Source organism: Molossus molossus, unplaced genomic scaffold (genome assembly GCF_014108415.1).
Source record: "Molossus molossus isolate mMolMol1 unplaced genomic scaffold, mMolMol1.p scaffold_m16_p_9, whole genome shotgun sequence".
NCBI classification, from domain to species: Eukaryota; Metazoa; Chordata; class Mammalia; order Chiroptera; family Molossidae; genus Molossus; species Molossus molossus.
Genome location: NW_023425403.1, coordinates 64508812 through 64531598, shown reverse-complemented (window position 1 = coordinate 64531598; position 22787 = coordinate 64508812). Strand labels below are relative to the sequence as shown.

At 42.6% G+C, this 22787-nt stretch overlaps 1 protein-coding gene and 1 pseudogene across 9 annotated transcripts in view; one reads left to right on the top strand and one right to left on the bottom strand.

Annotated features, from left to right (window-relative positions):
• LMO7 (LIM domain 7) overlaps window positions 1–22787 on the top strand; it is a 173802-nt gene that overhangs the window by 65194 nt on the left and 85821 nt on the right. For 6 of the 9 annotated variants that reach the window (XM_036250203.1, XM_036250202.1, XM_036250201.1 and 3 more), the window contains exon 4: window positions 12476–12582. The gene's annotated coding sequence lies outside the window, so the exon portion shown is untranslated. Of the gene's footprint in view, window positions 1–11928; window positions 11971–12475; window positions 12583–17830; window positions 17855–22787 lie in introns of those variants that run through there. The other 3 variants (XM_036250204.1, XM_036250206.1, XM_036250205.1) reach the window with 3 other exon arrangements.
• On the bottom strand, window positions 5748–6548 carry LOC118622399 (annotated as a pseudogene).

The window sequence follows — 22787 nt, the reverse complement described above, 5'->3', positions numbered from 1 at the left end:
CAGGCAGAGTGGGAGGGAGAGAGAGGAACAGAGAGAGAGAGAGAGAGAGAAACAGCGACATGAAAGGGACACATCGAATGGCTGCCACCCGCATGACCAACCAGGGCCGGGGACAAAGTGCAACTGAGATACATGCCCTTAGTGGGAACCGAACTCGGTTCTCTCTGGACCGCAGGCCCATGCTCCAACCGCTGAACCAAACTGGCCAGGGCTTTAGGCATCTTTTGTTATGTAGAAATTGGAAAAGGAAAAGCAGATGGGGTAATAAGACACAGAACCCAGTGTAAGGTATGAGGGCCTTGGTTACTTGATGGGTTTTGGGCTCATAACTATCCCTCCCTTCCTAAAAATGTTTATTAAACACCTATTATGTGCCAGAAACTGTTCTAGGAATTTGGGACACACCCACAAATAAGGCAGATAAAGTTCCTCTCTAATGGAGGACAGTCAATTAGTCAATAATAAGCCGGCAGGTACAATACTTACAATGAACAATATATAATACCTTGTCTGTTGCCAATAATTACACTGAAAATATTAGGCCCATTGGGAGAGATTGATGAAGTGCATGTTTGAAAAGAATTTCAGAGAAGGTGTTCAGGGACATCTTATTTCTGGCGCTGACATGGATTAGGGGCATGAATGGCGTGAGGGAGTGGGAAGATATGGGGAGTCAGGAGGACAAGATGGGGATCTGGGCAGGATGAAGCTGGACCAACAAGGAGGACTATGGGTCTGGACCTGAGTGAGCTGGAGACGTAGGCCTCAAGGATTTATAAGGCGTCATGAACTTTGGTGAGTACATTGCATTATAGTTTAAGTGTGATAAGAAGCTGTTAGGGGCCTTTGAGAGCAATTAAATTGGTTGTGATCATTGGTTACCTGTGGTAAAGGAGACACATACCTGTGACTATATTAAAAACAATTGAATTGTACACTTTTAAATGAGTGAATTGTATGATGAGTTATATCTCAAAAGAAATTTTGAAAAAAAAAATCACTGGTTGGTGTGTGAAGAATAGACTCAAGGAAGTCGAGAAGAGAGGCAGGAAAGCTGGATAAGGAACAGTTTCAGTCGCTGTGATGATGAAGTTTGTGTGTCAACTTGACCGGGCCACAGGGTGTGCAGAGATTTTGTCAAACATTACTCTGAGTGTGTCCGTGAGGGTTAACATTTGAATTGGGAGACTGTAAAGCAGACTTCCCGCCCTGATGTGGGTGGGCCGTGACTAATTAGTTGAAGGCCTGGCTGGAACAAAAAGGCCGCCCTCCTGTGAATAAGAGGAGACTGCTGTGCCGGACTGGATGAGCTGGAACATTGGTCCTTTCTTGCCTTCAGACCTGAACTGAAACATCAGCTCCTCTTGTGTCTTGAGGCTGCTGAAATGTACACCATCCCATGGACTCTCCTGGTCCTCAGGCTGTCCTGGGTCCAGCCTGTAGGTGGGCAGGCTGTGCGGCTTCTCAGCCTCCGTATCACCTTGACTTGGGAAGAAGGTTTTACAGTTATAGTGAGGAAATTTGGGGACTGTCTTGACATAGAAAAGACCAACAGTGAGTCAGCCTCATAAAGTAGGGAGTCCCTGAGGCTGAAAAGCTTAAACCAGATCTGATGATCCAGATACATTACCGGTGAAAGTGATTCTCTGCAGAGGGTGGGCGCAGCTGCACGGAGTGGGAATTCTCAGTGAGCACTAGTTTTACTATGTAATTTTTCTTCATCAAACATGCTTTAATGAAGCAATCTTCATAAAAGATGCCTGTTAGTGTCACGATGACATGTTTCTTTAAGCAATTGTTTATTTGTTTTTCTTTGGAACATAAAACATAAATGGTTCGAGGACACAATTCTTTTTCCTTTTATTCCCATTTCATCCCCATCACTGACCCTCCCCATCTGGCAACCACCGATCTGTTCTCGGTCAGAACTTCTTAAGCATCAATTTCAGCATTTTTAAAAAGGGTGGATATGTCTTAGAATTCACTTTTGATATAGAGTTTAATTTGAATGATATGCAAGACTGTACCTTATTCCATGCTGCAGTTTGACAAAGCCTATTACTGCTTTGGTGTGGTTGTCACCTGAGTTGATTAAAGCATTTCAATAACTAGCATTTCACCAGGGTACTCAGCCCTCGTTCCTTTGACCTTCTGCTGCCCTATCTTGCCAATCTCAGCCCTGTCTCTCTTGGTCTGGTTTTTGCTCCTGTTCTGCCAAGCAGTGCTGGAGAAAAATCAAATCACCAAGCTTCTGCATAATTATCATGTACAATCTCCTGGGCCCCCGGTGTTACTTGCCAATTCCCCGTAAGCATTCCTAGTTGGTTCCTATTCCCTTTTTCACGTGTGACAAAAGCTTACTGCTCTCCTTGTCCATAGTTCCTTTGCTATTAAACAGCAAATGACTGAGCCTCTTGCTTTGTAGAGAAATGAGGACCCAAGGAAAACTTCAAAAAACAAAAATCCCCCAAACATATTAGCTGCTTACCTTTTTAACAAATAACTATTGAAGCTGGATCTCTGAGTGTTGACCTACAAAACATAGTCATAAAATGTAGGTGTTACTTCACAGCTTACATTTATTAGCTAAGCCATAAAATAGAGGACGGATTCTCCAAAACAAAGATCGTGTCAGCTGATCAAAATGGTGACTTAACTGCTTTCTTCATGGAAACTGTATAATCAAAATGCAAATTTGGATATATTTTAGTTACTCTGCTGCTTGGGAGTTGTTTTAAGATAATTTCGAGTGATTGCAATTAGTGTATCATAGTGGAATTCAAGTACTTTTGGTGATGACTGCCCTGTGATCCCTGGGTGATTCGTGTTCACACTAAGGAGAAACACTGCTTTACAATCATATGGAAATATTGTTTTTATATTGTTCTTTGCCAGAAAGCTTATGTCTACAAAGACTCAAATCCCCTGGAGGATCTTCTTAGCATGCAGGTTCTGATTCTGGGGTGGAGCCAGCCAGTCTGCATTTTTTAGTTTATTTGACCTTTTCCCCATTTTAATTATTCTGATTATTTTCTGTTTTAAGAATAAGAAAGCTGCCCTGGCTGGTTTGGCTCAGCGGTTAGAGCATCAGCCCACGGACCAAAGAGTCCTGGGTTCGATTCCAGCCCAGGACATGTACTCAGTTGTGGTTTGTCCCCGCCCTGGTTCAGGTCGTGTGGGTGGCAGCCAATCGATGTCTCTCTCACATCGATGTTTCTCTCTCTCCCTCTTTCTCCCTCTCTCCTTCCACCTCTATTTGGAGATAAATGTAAAAATATACTTGGGTGAGGATAAAAAAAGGAAAAGAAAGCTGATTGCACAGGGTCATGTGTTTTCAAAGCTTACAATAACATTATTTGCATCCCGAGGATCTGTTGTTACAGCAGGACCTATCCTTGCAGCTCATGTCAGCTTTTGCTCTGATAATACCTCCTCCATCAATTGTTTCCCAGCTGTGAACCAGTGTCACGACATCATCCACTGTTCGCAACATTTTAACACGGATGTGACAGCTTCTGCGTGGATTCTTTGTTCATTGTTCAAACCATTCACACAGAATGGAATAAAATTTTATTCTTTTAAATTCCACACATCAACAGATGCTGAGAAAGCTGTTGTCCTCTCTGGCAGAGGAGCAGAGAGCTCTGTTTCATGAAATGACAGCACAACTGAAGCTAAAATAAATATTTGAGAAAAACCTTGCTTATGGTACACTCTCAAATAAAGCAAGAAAGATAAACAATAGTTTTTTTTCCTGCTAACCAGAAAAAGTGTAACTACTTATTTGGGCTTTGAAGTTCAGTGTACCCCACATCTGCATACATGTGTGATTATACATGTATAATATATGCAGTGTAGTAGCCCCTAATTTTTTCAACTATTTTGTCTATTAAGCCACTTAACCCATAGAATACTAATATATCACACTGAACAGCTTGCATAATTGCTTCTTTGAAATACTAGGAATGTTTACACATTTATTTGGCTTGTAAAGGACTGAAATAGTCTGATAATATATTAACAAACTTTTTATTTTAAAGAACGTGACTCTTAATATATTGATGTTCTGAGTTCCAGAGAAAAAGTCCCTTTAAAAAATTTTCTGAAGCTGACTGGAAGCAGGAAGAATGGCTTCCGATTTGGCCAAAAATATGATGTGTATATTTAATATCATTTAAAATTTAAAGATGAGTCTATAGGGCACACTTTGTTGTCAGTTGTTCCAACCAAACTTCCCATGAAGTGTTTGGTAAAGTGTCTCCACTTGACCAGCAGAGGGCACTTTACACACCTTCCATTGCTTAGGGAGCAAATGCAGATGATGCAGAAATGGTTTTCACCCAATACCAGGAAAGAGCCTTGCAAATTTCCCTTTGAAATTCACAAGAATATATGAGTCCTGGTCGAGTAGCTCAGGTAGTTAGAGCATCTTCCTGGTACACCAAGGTTGTGGGTTCAATCTCTGGTCAGGACACATACAAGAAGCAACCAAAGAATGCACACAGAAGTGAAACAACAAATCTATGTCTGTCTGTCTGTCTGTCTCTCTCTTCCTTTCTCTTTAAGATCAAGAAATATACATATATGGACTATACCACAAGGTTTCATGTGTGAAGTCAAATAGGGAGGGGTATGTGTTGTATTATTCTTTGGGATCGGGTTTACATGTAGTACAGAATCTATTTTCAAATCATTTGATTGAGTTTTATCTTTTCTGCTCTGTATTTATTCTTCTGTTCAAAAACCTGGGGCACCTGAACCAAGGATATCTCATCTCGTTTAAGAGCAGAAATTGCAGTTAAACCACCCGAAATGCTCTGGCTGGGAGCTGCCCCTGTCGGCATGGGGCTGCACTGTTCCATCCTCCCAGCGAGAGCCTTGGACAAAGATTGTGTCCCAGTTGGGTTTGGCAAAGTCACTAGCCTGGGGTGTACTGTGAAAGGAAAACGACAGTCTTTCTTAGTTGAAATACAGTTGCTTACATCCACTTTCATAAGAGATGATTAAGACATCTTTTCTCTATAGGGGCTTCAGCTACTAACCTTTCTTTAAAAGGCTTTAATTTTTGCAAAAGCATTAATGTCCTAGACATACACCTTGTGTCGCTTCCATTTTTTCCTACTCTGTTGTCTCCAGTTGAGTGTAGAAAGATCAGAAGGGATTGGGTGTGCATGTGCTCACACAGTTGTTTTTTTTTAAATTTTTTCTTTATTGATATTAGAAAAAGAGAGGAAGGGAGACGGAGAGGGAGAGAGAGAGAGAAACATCGATGAGAAAGAACATTGATTGGCCGCCTCCTGCACGCCCCTCCCTGGGGATCAGGCCCACAACCTGGGGATGTGCCCTGACTGGGAAACAAACTGGTGGCCTCTTGGTGCCTGGGTCAGCACTCTACCCCTGAGCCACACTGGCTGGGCTCACACAGTTTTTTAAGTAAACTTCTTCCATTCTTTGAGAACACTTAGTAAACACTTTTCATACAGTATTATATAGTCTCTCTCTCTCTCTCTCTCTCTCTCTCTCTCTCTCTCTCTCTCTCTCTGCCTTTGGCTCACTTTGTTCTCATTTGTCTTATGTTGACAGTAAAGAGGCAATGGGGTCTTCTAGCAGTGGTCCTTTGAGGTAGAGGGGCACCCAGTGAGTCGTCATCCAAAAATAGGATTGTGAACTTACTGAGCTATGTCAACCTAATTATCCCCAAGCTCCTAGGGTTTTGTGTCTGCTCGTGTGTTTTGTTTTGTTTTATGTTAGCTGTACGACATGTGTGATTCCTTGTCCGTCTGTTCTTGCTGACCCTGAGCTATGGCTGCCTCCTCAGTCCCACCCTTCAGCCTGCGTGCTGTTCCCCGTCTTGCCGAGGTCGACCTCCACGAAGTGACGGGAGCACAGGCAGCGAGGTGCGTGGGTGAGGACCAGCAGACCTTCTGGAGGTGAGAGTGTCACTGATCATGCCGCACCCAGACTAGGCAGTTGGTGACTCAGCCTGTCCACACCTGAGTGCTCTGGGACGAGGTGACGAACATGGCAAACTTCCGGGAGACTGGGAAACCTGTCGCTCACAAGGCGCAGGAAGAGTCCGGCACGGCGTCATGAACCGAGCACCTGGTGGCCGTGTCCTTGCAGAGGTGCAGGGGTACAGGAGCGCAGTGATGTGGTGGTTCCGGCGCGAGATGATCAGCTTCTGCCTCCTCAGAATGATGGCTGTTGTATCTCCTAATTCGGGAGCTTTGCTTTGCACAAATGCACGAGCCCAGAATTTGCTGACAGGTCCATTGTAAAAACTCTGGTAACAAACGGACTACTTCAGGCCTTTAGTCATCAAAATGCACAGGTTATAAGCACTGGTTCTGAGTGTACCCAAGATGCCGAGTGCCAGAGACCAGAGCACTAATGGCTTCCTCAGTTCAAACTTGGTTCGTCTGTTCATTAGGTGCCCACTGCCAATGTTAAAGGCAGCACCCAGAGCAGAAAACAGGAAAAGATTTCTTCCAGTTTCCCTGCATCCATTGGATGACTTCCTCCTCATTGATCTGCTTTTTGCATTCCATAGTCTTGTACCGTCAGCAGTGTTCACTGGGGCTGATCTTTGGAGTCTCTAAGTATTTTCTGTGCTCACCCCAGCTCCACGCCCGGGTATCTCCTCCCAGCTTCTCCTCCACCCAAGGAGGAAATGAATCCAGAGTCTGCATTTCTTTCTCTCTCTCTCTCTTCCTCTCTCTCCCTCCCACTCTATCTGAACAAAAAATGTCCTCGGGTGAGGATAAAAAAAAAAAAAGTAAAAAAAAATAAAATAAAATAAAAAAAAGATGTATGATGGAGATAGAGAGGAGTCCAGAGTCCATAGAAGTGTATAATTTTGTTTATGTTTAAAACTGGAAAATGCCAGGAGGAGCAGAACATGGTCCCCCACGTGGGGCCAGGAGACTGAGAGTGACAACTGCTCTCTGCTCCTCCTTCCAGAAACGGAGCCTCCTAACACGGGAGGGTCGGAGATGCAGCCTTGTGGGAGGCAAGACATTAGGGTGGCATCGAGGAGAGCTTCTGCGTCTTGAGTGATTCTTGCCCTCATCTTCAGTGTCACTTACTTGCTCTCAGCTCCTTGAAGTTGATGGATTTTCCATGAGATTGTCAAATTCTTTGGGCTGTTTTTATTTTTGCCTTGTTGGAGCTCTTTGGAGCATCTGACTCTCCCATCTTGAAACTCTCTTCCCTAGTTTTCCACGATGCGCTTTACTTCTGCTTTTCCTCTGGTTGCGAGGGTTTTTCTTTCTTTCTTTCTTTCTTTCTTGACTTCTCTCTCTCTCTCTCTCTTTTTATCTGCTTCTTAAATATTGGTTTCTGATGGGTGCACCCTTCTCTAGCTTTTCTTTTCTTTAGAGGGCTCATCTACATCATTAATGTCAACTACTACCAATATGTTTTTGATTTCCCAAACCATAGTTTACGATCAGATACTTTTCATGGGCTCTGAATCCAATTTATTACTAGCTGGACATCTTGATGTAGATATCTGAAACTCAGTGTCTCTAAAACAGTGTATGTGTCTACCCCAAAGTAACGACTGTTCTGTATTCTTTATTGTATAAGTATCATAGCCAGCTCCTCAGGTGGCTCCAATGATTCTCACCTGATATTTATTGCCTTTTACCTACAAATTGTGCCTAATGAACTAGGTGATCTGCAAAGATTTCCAGGTGAAATGTCAAAGTGCTGCCTGGCTTCCTCCTGCTGATTGCGGTAAAATGAGAGAGAGAAGGTTGGAATGATAAACAGGAGGGACATGGGAATTGCTGGTTTGAAAAATCATCAGACTCCTTGGTCAGGTGATGAAATAGCCTTCTGGCAAAGATCAAATTCAGAGCACTGGCAGGAAAACAAGGTCTAATGATGAAGCTGAGGGTGTGGCTGTACAATTCTTCTAAGATCTTAGAAAGATCCAAAGTGGTGCCTTGGAAATCTGTCTAGACCAGCAATAGAGCTTCTAAGAAGCTTAAGGTCCTGGCCAGTTTGGCTCAGCGGTAGAGCATTGGCCTGCGGTCCAGAGAGACCTGGTTTCGGTTCCCACTAAGGGCACGTACCTCGGTTGCAGTTTGTCCCCGGCCCTGGTTGAGTCGTGTGGGTGGCAACCACCCGATGTGTCCCTTTCACGTCGATGTTTCTCTCTCTCTCTCTCTCTCTTCACACTCTATCTGAACAAAGAATGGAGAAATGTCTTCGGGTGAGGATAAAAAAAAAAAAATAGCTTAGAAGCTTAAGGGTGGTGTCCCGCACTCATCTCTGCAGACCAAGGCAGAGAAGGGCTTCTCTTGTAGGGATTTGTGGATGTGGCTTTTCCTTGGCTAGTGGAATGAAGTCCAATAAGATTCATAGAAGACTTAGGGTATTTTTTGAGCAAATTGTATTTGCAGAAACACTGTAAACTTAATCCGAAAGCGTTTTCTTAGACTAAGAGGCCTTTAGTTCCCCAAATTTTAACGGGGAGAAAGTGGACTGAGAGAGCTAACACTGCTGCAGACAGAGACTACTTTTCAAAGACATGGAAACATGACATTTAAGGTGAACCAAAAGTTCAGAGGATAAAGCGAACATGCATGAGGAAGTATTTCCTGGCCTGGGATCCTAAGGAATGACCCACTAGTCCGTGCTTTGCAGGATTTCAGAATTTCTGTGGCATTCATTCCTCAACACTTGGAACTGGAGTGTCTCCAGTGGTCCCCCTACACCTGTCCCACTATTATATGTTGGGTGTGGGGTGGAGGTGGGGGCAGGTAACTTGTTATTTTAGCTCAGTGGCATTCAGGTTGAGAGGAAATGTGCTCAAGGCTGTACTTAAGGACCTGTACCCGAGGCACCTCATGCACACTTGGATCAGACCTAGATGATGAGATTGCAGATTGTGAGCTCACCTAAAGGAATGAGGATTTTCTGTGCCTTGAGAAGGATTAGTGCACTTTTGCATGTGGGCGGGACATGCATCATTGGGGCCAGAAAGTGAACTGTGGTCCCCAGTCCCCAGGATGGTCCCTACCTCCTGCTATTTATGTTCCTTTGCAGTCCTGCCTGCACGGAATGGTCTGACTATGTAACCAGCAGGATGTGAGGAAATGGTGGAGTGTAACTTGAAAAGCTAGGTGATGAGACATTGCGGCTTCCATCTTTCTTTCTCTTGGACCATTGGCTCTATCCAGCAACCTTATGGAAATGTCAGCTTCATAAAGAACTGAGGCTTCCTAACAACACCCAGTCTCGATTTGCCAGCCATGTGAGTGAGCCACCTTAGAAGCCGCTCTTCAAGTCTCTGGAAAAGCTTCAGATGACTACAGCCCGTCCCGACATCTCATCTACCACCCAAGAGACCCGTAAGCCACAGCGATCAAGTTTAGGCCACACCCAAATTCCTGACCTTCAGACACTGTGTGAAATCATACAGTGATTTTAAGCTGCTGCGTTTGGGACAATGTGCTACGCATCAGTAGATAATTTGTAGAGGTACTACAGCAGACTAACACGACTCCGGGAATCTTTGTAAATTTTTGTGGCTTCCTCATCTTGTCTCAGTTTTTATAGCAAGTACTGTCCCTGACTCATTGATCTCTCTAACTTACCCTTGCCCTCTCCGGCCCACACCAGTTGATGGCTGCCCTCATAATTGATTCAAGGCCAAAGGGTGGAGAAAAGATCGGAAAGAATGTGAAAATCTTTCGCCATCCCGCTTATTCTGTTTCTATAGTGTTGGTTTTTATTCAGAGTCATAGAAAAACTTAGACCTCCGAGGAACTATTTCAGATCTTCAGGGATCATCTTTTTGGGGGGTTTATTTTTGAGAAGCCACTTTTGGTCCTCAAGGTGTAGGAATGACAGATGTTTAGAGCAGGCTTTTGCCATGAAGTATTTTATGTAAGCTGGGCGGTGAAATATTTGTGTGAAGGGCTGGGCTAGGAGGGGCTGGGCCTCGCTGCCCTTGCAGACACAAGCTTGTGCCCTGTAATGGCTCACAGATCCACGCAGTAATCACAGAGAAGGAACATGGGGCCAGAAGGTTAATATTTCCAAAGCCACATAGTTGGTTAGTGGCAGAGCTAACTGGGACTCCGGGCTACTTGTCCGATGAGATAAGATTTGTTTCAAGTTTGTCTTTGTTTTTATGGTTATTTATCTTTGCGAGTGTCAAGTGAAAAGGATTCCATTAAATGAGGACTAAAGGTTTCCCTTTTAATTTGTTGAGCTGGGTGTGGTTTCTTGGCGTTTCATCAGATGTGAACATTTTATAATTTTGTATCTCTTCTTACACAACTCTGAAATCACATAAAATAAATGACCAATGGGCTTAAGTCTAGTAGCATTTAGGTTACAATTCTGACTCTAGTACAACCCGTTCCTGCTGCTTAAGCCATGGGTGACTTTGTGTATGAGGTTTGTCTGTTTTCAACTTGAGCATTGTTAAACTATATAAAAGATTCTGCTTTTTAATATAAAGGCTTTATTTAAAATTAGACTTTATTTCTATTAGTTGTGCTTTTCCTTGGTCTCCAATGAAGTTTAGTCACCTTGTATTTTAAGTGGTTTCTTTCTAACCCCTTTGGATGGGTTTTGAGGCATGTGTGGCTTTATCTGGCCTTATCAACCCGTACATATTTGTCAACTGAGTGAATGCCATTATGCTTTTATAAAATATGTGAAGAATTATTTTGGCTGTCAGGTCAATAGATTTACTTTTAGGTTAACTGTGTTTCATAACATTTTAAACGTTCAGAAAAAAATTAAAATTTGTGGGAAGGCTTCTTATGGATTATTTTTCCTTGTTGGATATGAGATTTGCATCCTATAAGATTTGGGGTCCTGCTATACCAAACCATTTACTCTCCTCTGCTTGTCTGAGGGCCAGTGGTAGAACCATTGATTTGAGTCCTTTGGTAATTACAAACCGTAGGTTTTAGAAGTTATGTGAGCCTACCAACAAAATGATCACTTTTGCTCCCCTTGGAAATTTGCCAAACACTATTTCCCTTTTTTCCACAGAGGGTCAGATAAAACGCCTTTCATTGAGCTGTTCTAACTTTTGACGTATACGTTCCTTTCACCTTTGACCTCTTATTTACAATGAATCATGGACTTGAGCTTCCAGCAAGGTAGTTCCCACTGCCTTTCACTGATAGCACATGAGAGTCTCTTCCTACCTCTGCAAAGCGTTTCTCCTTCAATGCCCCCGAGTTTCCCAGAGACCAGCTTTGCTTTTCTCTTGCTCTACATTTTCTTGCCCTTTCCCTAAATCCCCTCGCTCTTGAAGACTCCAGACTATTAAATAGAGCCCCTTCACCTTTGCCTTTTTATCACATTCTCCCACGTGGCCACACCATCCTGCCCTTTCTCCCCTGGAGGACACACCCCTCAGCGTGGGAAAGGAGCAGGGGTCTGTCCTCAAGTGGGAAGTGGTCTTCTGGCCCCCACTTGTCTTGGCCGTTAGGCGAGGGGGTGAGGCTTCAGGGGTGCTCCGAGGCTCCCACCATAGACCAGGTGCTGCCAGCACGTACGTGGACAGACGTGTGTTGGCAAACCCTCCGAAAGCGAAAGTAAAGAGTCTGCACGGGCTCATCCCAGGCTCAGCCCTGGAAAGGGTTTCCTTCAGAGCAGTAAAGGTGGAGGGACGCCCAGGCTACTTCTGCTCACCAAATGTGTGTCTCCGAAAGGCAGCTGCCTGCCAAATAGAATATACTTGTCAGTGTCTGCAGCAGTTCACGTACACGAAAGGCAGTGGTTTGTGCACGGACGGTTTTGGTTTTGAAATTAGATATGAGGACAACCTAGATTTTTCTGTTGGAGGCAGTTCCCGAGGCAGGTTGCAGGGCGTTGAATAATGTACCACACCTAAACTATGTGATCGAGCCAATAAACACCAGGCTCCTCCTGGGTCCTACAGTATGGTTTCCCTGTCTGTCAAGAGCCGGCTCAGCAACCAAACCCAGATTCCAGGTGTGGTATTCCACAGTCTTTCTGTAATTTGTAATCATAGAAACAGAATGTTCCTCCTCTTATTTCCTCCCTGCCAACAGTTTCTGGGTGGGTGAATGTCAGTAGCTGGAGTTATTTTTAAAGAGAGGTGAGGCTTGCCGTGCAAAGCTGGGAAGAGGGCGTCTGTTTGCAGAGCAGAGCTGACATCAAAGTGGAGATTACTGCTCAGTGGCTAGGCACTTGTCCTCCAACAGGTAATGTTTAACGTGCCAGTCACAAAGATCACAGGAACGGCGTACGCCGGGGCATGAGGCAGCGCCACCGTTTGTGCTCCGAAAGTCTGAAAGGCTATACATGCCCGTGTATTTTTTTTTTTTTTAAATACATGTATTCATTGGTCTTGCTGTCTCCTTTTTTTGCTGGTTGTAATTGGACTTTGAAGCTGGGAAGTGATATCATAAAAATTTTGTAACCTTTGTCTGAGACAGAGCTTGGCTAAGCAATCACTTTCCACTTCTTTTCACAGGATAATATAAACGTTTTTTTGAAAGCTTGTGAACAGATTGGATTGAAAGAAGCCCAGCTTTTCCATCCTGGGGATCTACAGGATTTATCAAATCGAGTCACTGTCAAGTAAGTTTCACTGGCTTGTTTTGTATTTTTTAAGGTAGGGCTTGTAGTTTAAGGGAAAAGAATTCCTGAGAGTTCATGAGTACTAAAAAATCATTTCTCTCTCTGACCTCCTCTGTTCTCTTTCCAAAACAGACTACTTAAAAAAAAAAAAAAAAAAAAAAAAGCTTAGGGTCTGGGGCTGTGGAGCTGTCTGTAATCAATAGCATGTCATGGTCTTATTTTAAATCTCTCTGCTAACTGAAATGGCAGTCTATATTTCAGGGCTTGTCCAACATGGTAGTGTTGGTTGCTAATGGTGACGGCATTCGTTATATTTATAAAGCTAATTTAAGAGTTACGTAAGAACTTAAGAGTAAAAATAATTATTTGAAGCTAGTTTCGATGTGTTCGGAATTGAGATGTAATTGGCAAGGTGAAAACGAGAGTGGACAGCGATAAAGCGGAGGAGCTGGAGACCAACCAGTAAAGCTCCCGACCTCGTTCATTGTGGCTAGTGTTTAAAAAATGAGCTGCTTTTCGCTACTTTCATGGGGGAAATGAAAGTGATGGGCGGTGACAACGTGCCCAGGTACTAGTGTTGGGTTTTAGTTGGAAAATGGTGTTCATGTGTGACGATAAGGTTTTGGGAAATCTGGTCTGAGCCCCTGGGAGACTTCTTTCCCTATCAATCGGATTTGCTTTCAGTGAATTAGAACAAACTCATGTTGCCAGATAAATGTGACAGGAAAATGATTTAATTTTGTAATAATGACTACCGCTTTATACCATGGCTCTTAAACTTAATAAACACTTTTTCCAAGGAAGAAAATAGAATAAAGTGTTTATCTGTAGAAATGATAGAAATGAAAAAAAAAAAGAAATTAGTTTCTATGATTTCTAACAAAGATTTAGTTTATATGGTTAATATCCGTTGTAATAGCCTCAATAGTTATTAAAAAATTCACTGTAAAATCTTAAATGTGGACAATATTTTTTTTCTAAAGAAAAATAACCCTGTCTACACATATCTTTTATAATACACCTATAACCTAAAATCACAAGTAGGATTAATCTTTTCAAAGCCTAACAATACATATCCTTAAGTGAACAAGCCATTTTGAGCCTATATGCTTTTAGTTTATTGAATAAGCATTTTTACGCTACAGAGCAATGACATGTTCGTGGCAGGGATGCGTCTGTCTGCATTTATTCTGATTCATTGAAATAGTTTATTGATCCTAAGTTTCAGTGTCAGAATGGCATGTTTACTTCTGCGATATTCGAGGTCATGTTTAATTTCCTTGAAAAATAACCATGGAAAAACTTGTATTTTTCCTAATCGTCATTCTCTCCTAAGATCTACCTGATGGACAAAGAAGGTTTTGACTTGGAAAGTCTTCTTAAGTTGTCACTGTTGAGCGTCTTTTCCCCTTAAAATCATACTGTTTTGAAACCCGAGAGCCTATGTTTGAGTAGGCTGGGGACTAGGCAAAACATGTTTGTTGGCTCCTAGCTCCAAGGGTGGTGCCCTGAGCAAAGCTTGCCCTGGAGCCTGTTTTGTGGAGTTGTTGGGTCTAAAGTATTTAGGAAAAATTATATCTGGGCCCAGGTATCAGTGAAGTTACTGACAAACAAACCAGGGGTCACATAGTTGCAGCTGTAGTAGGAAGTATGCAGAACAACTTGTTTCAGTTGAAACCACAAGGCCATAAAGGAAGGTGTGCCTCAGGAGTACTGGCCAGCGCTCCCGAGTGAGAGCATTGCTCCATCCCTGCACCTGGTTGGACTGGAGGCGGGGGTCCACCCCAGGTCAGCTGCCGCAGAAGCAAGGGGTTAGGAGACACCAGGAAACTGGCAAATGGTTTATTTTAAAATGTTGGCCACAGCTCTTACGCCCTGAGATAGCCTTCTTACAAAAAGGGAGCAGGTTTAAAGGAAAGCAAATGATTGCTTACTCAACAGTAATGCATTTCTTTTGAGTTTTTGTTCTTATGTGACGTGGAGACTCCTGCTGGTCAAAGCCTGTCCTGTCCTGATTGTAGATGGAAGGGTTTGGTGTTGGTTACACTGATGGTTGTCAGCTTGGGGCAGCTTTGTCCCCCCTGGGAAATTTGACAAGGCCTGAAGATCCTTTTGGTCTGATGGAGCTGGGGTGGGGTGCTACTGGCATTTGGTGTGTGTCAGGCATGCTGTCGAATAGTCCTTAATGAACAGCCCAGTCCCCATATCAGAATTTTGCATCCCAAATATCAGTAGCTTAGAATTCTTTTTATTTTTTTTAAATTTAATTAATTTATTTTTGTTATGGATGTTTCTCCTTTTCTTCCAACTGACACCCTCCTCTCGTTTCACCTTCTCCCCTTCCAGGCATTGTTGTCTATGTCCACTGGTTATGCTTATATGCATAAGTTCTTTGGTGTATCTCTTCCCTGTCCCCTACCCCTTCCTCTGAAGTTTCTTCTTCTTCTTCTTTTTTTAATCCTCACCGAGGATGTTTTTCCATTTATTTTCAGACAGAATGGGAGGGAAAGATAGAGAGAAACATTGATGTGAGAGGGCCACATCAATTGGTTGCCTCCCGCCTGACCCCGACCAGGGCTGGGGACCAAACTACAACCAAGGTATGTGCCCTTGACCGCAATTGAACCCACGACTCTTGGTCCATGGGCTGATGCTCTAACTGCTGAGCCAAATGGCCAGGGCTAGACTTAGAATTCTTTACTTATTTATAGTCTGCCAGCAAGATAATCATGTAGCTAGGAAGGATGCTGACTGACAGACTTTTACATTTTGCTGAAATGTAGCTTTTTAAAACTAACATCTAATTATTTATATACGTTGGCGTTAGTATGTCTGTCCATCGAAAAGGGAAGGCCCACAATAATCTGCGTGAGGTAGTGCGAGTGCGTGGACATCATTTTGCTCATCTTATACGTGACCATTAGCAGAAACGTGGCCTGGTATTTGATGATTTCAAATGCTCTGTGAACACTGCACGTCGAAGACCACGCAACAGTCTGTAGGCCTGCGGCTGGTCTCGCGCAGGTGTCAGCTGACATGCATGTCCGCGTGACCTGCTGAGGGCAAACAGAAGAGGACAATTTATACCCTCCACGTGCGCAAATGCGGGGCGTTTTTGTTCATAGACAGGAGTGTTAAAAACATAGATGGCGTACGGAGCCCGGAGAGTGGTGCCCTGAGAAGGAGTGGAAGGAGCAGCCGATTAAAGAGGCTTTGCTGCTGAACCGTGTCGGCAATCCAGGCCCCCACTATAAATCCTTACTTCCCAGCAGTCTGAGGTTAATCATTTAATTCGCAATAATAATTTTTTCAACAGGACTAGAGTACTCTTTATATTTCTGTAATGATACATATTAACTTGTGCTCTAAATTTCTGTGAATATACCTGTTAATATGGGATCTAATTTTCTAACTGGATTATTCTACTTCTTGCAGGATGTAGTTTGGGTTTTTCCAAGTATGTTTCGATTGTTGCATTCATTTGGGGACTGCATGTATTCAAAAGGCAGTTGGTACTTGTACTTGTGACATTCCTGACGTTAATGAGTAGCGTCCATCTTGACTACTTTTCTTCCTAAAAGGCTAATACGTAAATTTGTGAGTTAATCTCCATAAATGGTAGATTGAAATTGAACTTTTCCTAGTGGTTTACTGAGATGCTTACATCCAGATGTTTACGGAGGCCATGAACTTGTCTTCTGTGCTAATGAATAACTGCATCGTTGCTATTATCCATGCTCCATACTCACACTGAACTCGGAAACAGACTCGGCCACAGCGAGGAGGTGTGACTGGCACAGAGCTCTGCACACTGTCTGTGGAAGGCTGTGGGAGAGCAGACACAGCGGCCACGTGGAGCCCAGCACGCGGGAGGGCTCCCACCGCCAATGTCATGGTCTCCGCGGTGCTGCTGCTCATTAAGAGGCACACAGCAATTGTTCCTTGTAGGAAGCAACTCAAGAGAGTAGCCCAGTGGTCCTGTATTAGAGGGAGGAATTTGGCAGAAAGGTAAGGTTGAACATTTTTTTTTTTTTTTTTTTTATCCTCACCCGAGGACATTTTTCCATTTTTTGTTCAGGTAGAGTGGGAGGGAGAGAGAGGAACAGAGAGAGAGAGAGAGAGAGAAACATCGATGTGAAAGGAACACATCGAGTGGCTGCCACCCGCACAACCAACCAGGGCCGGGGACAAACTGCAACTGAGGTACGCGCCCTTAACGGGAACCGAACCCAGGTCTCTCAGGACCGCAGGCCGACGCTCTAACCGCTGAACCAAACCGTCCAGGGCTGAACATTTAAAGATTTAGATTTTATAGGATCAGCAATTTGACTCAGAGACTAAGTCTTGTATTTAAACCATTGCCCTAACCAACTATAGACATTGACATTTCAAAGCTGAGAATTTGAACAGATTTTCAACATGTTTTTTTCTGGCTAGTTATCATTCCCATCCAATTTTTAGCACTTGCTTAGATACATAGTACAGTTACAGGATGGCGATGCTTTTGAACATAACAGTTCAGTCATGCAAAGAAAAGTTATTCTGTAGTACATACTTTTTCATTATTTAGGGTATTAATCTTAGGTTTAAAACGTAACTTTATATGTTGATATTGATGGAGTTTTTAAAAATGATCTATTTATCAAATGGAGGGCACAGAAATGAAAAATCTTTTTATTTTATTTTTTGTACACACGCTAGTTGCCAAAGAAATAGTAGTTGTAAACAAAATTAGTGTTGACGTAGTTCACTTGTAAAAATAAAGGAGGCTCAAATAGTATTTTAAAGACTTAACTGTTCTCTAAGCTTCAGAAAGGGAGCTTGATTTTGTGGCAATACTGTGAAGTTGTTTCTTAGGAACGTGTACCCAGATGGCACGCTTTTAGCAGTCTGCCAAAGTGGGCTTGAGATACGAATGTGTGTGTGTGTATCGATTAAGATTTTTATTCATTTAAGTAAAAATGTACCTACTGTGAATGATGTAATTTCTACCTTTTTCTGACTTAAACTTGGTTTTACATTTTTTTCATGTCTTTTAAAGGAGTTTCTTGACATCTTAATCTGTTGGGGAAAAAAAAAAATGAAACCGCCAACTTAATGGTAGCCAAACTTGGATCTGTAACTTGAGCACAGTGACTTCCACCTGTCAGTTCATGTTGCTATTTTAGAATGTTCCCTTCCTACCCAGGGATTGGGAGAGAATAAAACAGCAAGGACGGTTGCGGGAACTGCACACACGTCTCTGTCCCACCCAGTCCTTCTCTGGTGTTAGGTAGGTGCAGAAAGGGGAACGTTAACTCTTGGGTTGCCAAAGGCTCTGTTTAATGCCAGCAGTGAAAATGTAAAGCTATGTTTTAAATGTTCTTCAACTGCAAAGTTTGAATATTTAAGAGTCTGCTTAGCTGCAGAGAAAGGTCATGGGATGAGGCAGGTCTGTTGCTGGGACAAAGTGTAGAATAACTGAAGTTTTATCTGGTAGTCATTTCTCTCCATTTCTAGTTCTTAATTTATGTATTGGGCAGATGAACAAGTTCCTGGATGCCAACTCTCCTCCTCAGCTCTCCACTTCCCCCAATTTAGGGACTTTTCTGGCCGGGGTCTTTATCTTCCCCCATAACCTGACCTGTATTTATTGCTCCAAAAAGTCTCACCTGGCAGCTCATTTGATCAGCAGTTACTATGAGTCAGTTCATGGGAAGATGGTTAGACTTTGCTTCTCCTGACCAGGTAGCATTTGTTTTATAACAACGTCCTTCAAAGGATTAAACCAAAGAGAGAGATATTTTTGCTGTGAAGAGATTCTTCTGTCTTTCAAATAATCTGTAGGGATTCTTGTCTTCCCAGTTATCACCTGTACGGCTGCCTCTGTTGAATTAATCAAACTTTTAATATTCCGTGCACTGTGGTAGTGGGGGGTCCAGTCAGTCGTGTTTGAAAGTGACAGTTTCATGAGTGACTAGAGGTGGTAGACATTGCTTTTGTTGAATTTCATGCTATATTCTGGTCTGTTTGATTGGTTGGTTGTGTGAGAGTATATGTGCGAGGTATGTGTGCCTACCTCTGTTTCCAGAGCCACAGAGGAGTAAATGGCATTTAATGCAGGAGGGGGAGGTTTTGGTGTCAGAGAAATCATTCGCTGGTTTGTCATACAAGCATTGATGGAGTCCAGCCCTTCTTGGGTTTCCCATTATAATTGAGATAATGTCCCCATAAGTTTACAGTTAAAATACATTGTGTTAAGATAAATGCACAGGTTCACAGGGAACATAGAATTGAACAAACCTTTCAACTCTTTAATCAGGGACACTTTGCATGGAAAGCAACATTGGTTTCTCATCCGGAATTTCAAAACACACATTGTTTTTCATCTACATCCAGTTCTTCCCTAGGCTTGAAACTATTTGAGGGCAAGGATAACACATCATTCCCTTTCCTTCCTTAGTTCCTGACACTTGAAGTGTTACACGTTTTTTGAGAATTAGATTTTAATTGTGAAGGTTTCCTGGATATTTTAAACAGGCTTTGAACATGAGTACAGATTTTTCTTGGCCAAGTCTTCCTCGTTCTATTCCCATCTTTCACATTTGCAAAGCTGACCTGGCAAAGCAGCCGCTGAACCTCTGGCTTCAGTTGCCTTTCACTTATCATTTCAGAAAAATAAGATGGCAGATGACAGTATATCTAAAATTTACACAGTCTGAACGAATGTGTCTCCTCTCAGTGTGTGAGTAATAACTAAGATTGGAACTTGGGACCCGGTGCCTCTCAAACGGACATTTTCATTTTTATGCCGGTGTGCAAATGGTGAACACTAATAGTGTTCAGCTGACATTTGAGGGATCTTTCATGCATATGTCAAGTTTTAGAAGCATTTTGTTCTTTTTATTAAATTGATATTTAGAGAAAGGAAGGGAGGGAGGGAGGGAGAGAGCGAGAGAGAGAGAGAGAAAGAGAAAGAGAAAGAAAGAAACATCAATGTGAGAGAGAAACAGAAATTGGTTGCCTCCTGCAGGTGCCCCAACAGAGGATGGAACCTGAAACCTGGTAGGTACCCTGACTGGGAATTGAACCCACCACCTTTTGGTGTACAGAACAATGCTCCAACCAATGGAGCCACACCGGCCAGAGCTAGAAACGTTTTGTTTTCATATCATCACCACTCACTTTTCATTTTGTGCAATAAATCTAAATATGTATTTAAGACATTTGGGTGGAAAAATATAGACGGTTCCATGCTGAAATATCTTGTTGAAACTCAAGGGCAAGGAATAGAACATTTTAACATTAGGAATTTATAGTAGAGGTGACTTCTTATGAGGAAATAGTAAAATTTAATGAAATTTACCAACAAGTTTACAGTAAGCCTCATTCCGTCCAGAACCTGCCTTGGTACCTCTTACCTTAGCCTAGCATTAAACACCAACCCCCCCACCCAAATTCCACAAATTACCTTTGACTTTGGCACGATAAAAACCATTTAGTTGGCATGGCTTGGTTGGTTGGAGGGTCACTGTGTACACCGAAAGGCTGTGGGTTTGATTCCCAGTCAGGGCACATATCTGGGTTGTGGATTCCATCCCCAGTCAGGGGTGAGTACGAGAGGCAACCAATGGGTAATTTTCTCTCACATCGATGTTTCTCTCTCTCTCTTTTCCCCTTCCCCTGTCTCTAAAATCAATAAGCATGTCCTTGGGTGAGGAACTGGAAAAAAAGAATGTATATGAGCACATGAAAACTCGAAGATTTCTTAAGCGTTCATTTGAACTGTTTCTATGCCCCAGGCTGTTTCTCAGTCACCTTCCCCTAGGACGGAACGAGGAGTTCAGTTGATGTATATCAGTTATCATAAACAGGTTGGCATCTTGGACGAGAGCCGGGGTTCAGGTGTCCCTAGACATGGGTTTGCAGCTCCCACCCCATTCAGTCACGTGGTGGCTGAAAGACTTAAGACAGGTTATTTTCCTCCCTCTGATCACTTGGCTTCTCAGTGAACAAAGCTGTAATTGCTGCTCTCTTGGAGCTTAGCAAATAACACCTTTTGGGGCACAGCCTTACCTCACAAGGGCGTTGTAATGATTGCACGAAGTCAGGGGTGTGAAGTGCATAGTGTGGGACCCCTAGTAGTGCTCAGTAAATGATTTGAATTATTTGTGATCATTTTCATAATTCAGCTTTCTCTTCTTGACCTTATAAAGATGTGTCCCCTAGAGAAGAATGTGCAGGCAAAATCTCTGGTCTCTGGCTACTTAAATTATGATGGTTAGCAATAAGCTCTTTGTTTTTAAGAGAATTTAGGCCATTTAGTCTTATCTTTAAAAAAAATTTTTTTAATTGATATTTTAGAGAGGAAGGGAGAGGGAGAAAGAGACAGAAGCATTGATGAGAGAGAACATCGATTGGCCACCTCCTGCGTGCCCTCCAGTGGGGATCGGGCCCACAACCTGGGCATGTGCCCTGACCGGGAATCGAACCAGTGACCTACTGGTGCATGGGTTGGTACTCAACCACTGAGCCACACCGGCCAGGCTAAACTTTTTTTTTTTTTTATTTAATTGGAAACAGATATTAAAACAGATATGTTTTTCTGACATTTATGTTTCGTCAGCCTTTTGCAATTTATCTATTTTGTTAGCCTAGCAAAGTGGGGAAACCAGAGGGTAGACATTTAAGTTCTTTGTTCTTGCCTCTGGGTGTGTAAAACCAAATTCAGTGTTTTGTTTTGTCTTGAGACCTTTATCTATGGAATATTATAAATATTTTAATTTGATTTGGATCTGTTTCTTTTAAAAAGTTATTTTCATACTTAGAGAAACAAACAAACAAAAAACCCTAAACATGTTCATGAAACCACAACCAATCAGTCTACAACACAAACGCAAATCTAAAACTTCACTTTGTTTTTGTGATGTATTTTCATTATCCCATTTTTCTCTTTCGTGCGTGTGAAAAGCTGCCGTCTTGGTGAGGAGGAGGCTGCGCACACCCTCTCGGCTTTTGCAGGGCGTATGACCTGTTCTTTCTGGAACAGTGCTCGCGATCTCGCCTGGCTGCTGGTTTCTGGGCAGAAGAGTGAGGCCAAAGGCTCGCTTGTCATTTATTTCCAGTTGTATTTGTAAGCAATGAAAAAAACAAACGCCAAGCTAGGAAGTGTACGTACGTTAATGTGATTTGACGTAACATTATAACTTGATTTTTTTTTTTTTTCCTTTTAAAAAGTAGAGCCCATCCTCAGATGTTCAATAGACTGTGTGAAGGGTTATTCACTATTGATTGCTTATTTTTATAATTTTACGTGAATGGGGCAGCTGTGCTGTGGGAGCGATTGCCCTGGGGTAATTCCTGCCTTGTTGAGGAGCCGCCCCAGGTGGAATCGCCGCTGACCTGGTCTCCAGTCTCAGAGACACACCTTTCGGAGTGTCCCTACGGGACTGGAAGGCGGAACTGTTTTCTTCCGAAACGCTTACTACCATTGCTTTAGACAGCACTGATCACATGTGCACAATAAGCCCATGAAAGCATGTTTCAAAAGTGTTAGTGAAAAAACATTAATTTTAGGGACACATAAAAAAAAAAAAAGTAAAGTTACCATATAAATAACCCACATTAATGTTATCCTTAAATGTAAGCATTAGTGTCATAAAATTCCATTAAACAGGAGTAGATTAAAGTTCAGGTAATGTGGCTCACAATGTGGCTCAGTGGTTGAGCATCAACCCATGCATCAAGAGGTTGCCAGTTCAATTCCCGTCAGGACAAACGCCCAGGTTGTGGGCCCGATCCCCAGTGAGGGGCATGCAGGAGGCCGCCAGTCGATGTTTCTCTCTCTCTCTCCTTCTCATTTCCTCTCTTTCTAAAATCAGTAAAGGAAACAAACAAAAAAGAGTAGATTAAAAACATGTTGTGAACACACTTCAGGTAAGTCAGTTTTTCATACGTTAAAAAAGAAAAAAGTGGGGGTGTGTGGATCTAGTCAGCTGGGTTGCAGCAGCAGCTTTGAATTAAGCTCTGTTTACATTAACTGCTATCAATTTAACAAGGGTTTGCTCCGGCCTTAAGCAATTTGGGGGAGAGATTCCTAAATAAATATCAAATATCACTGTTAATACATGTCACTGTTCCATTCCATTATAATAATAATGACTGCTATATTTTTTTTGGAAAGGCTTTTGTTCTTGCATTTTTTCTTTTTAATTTACTGAGACATG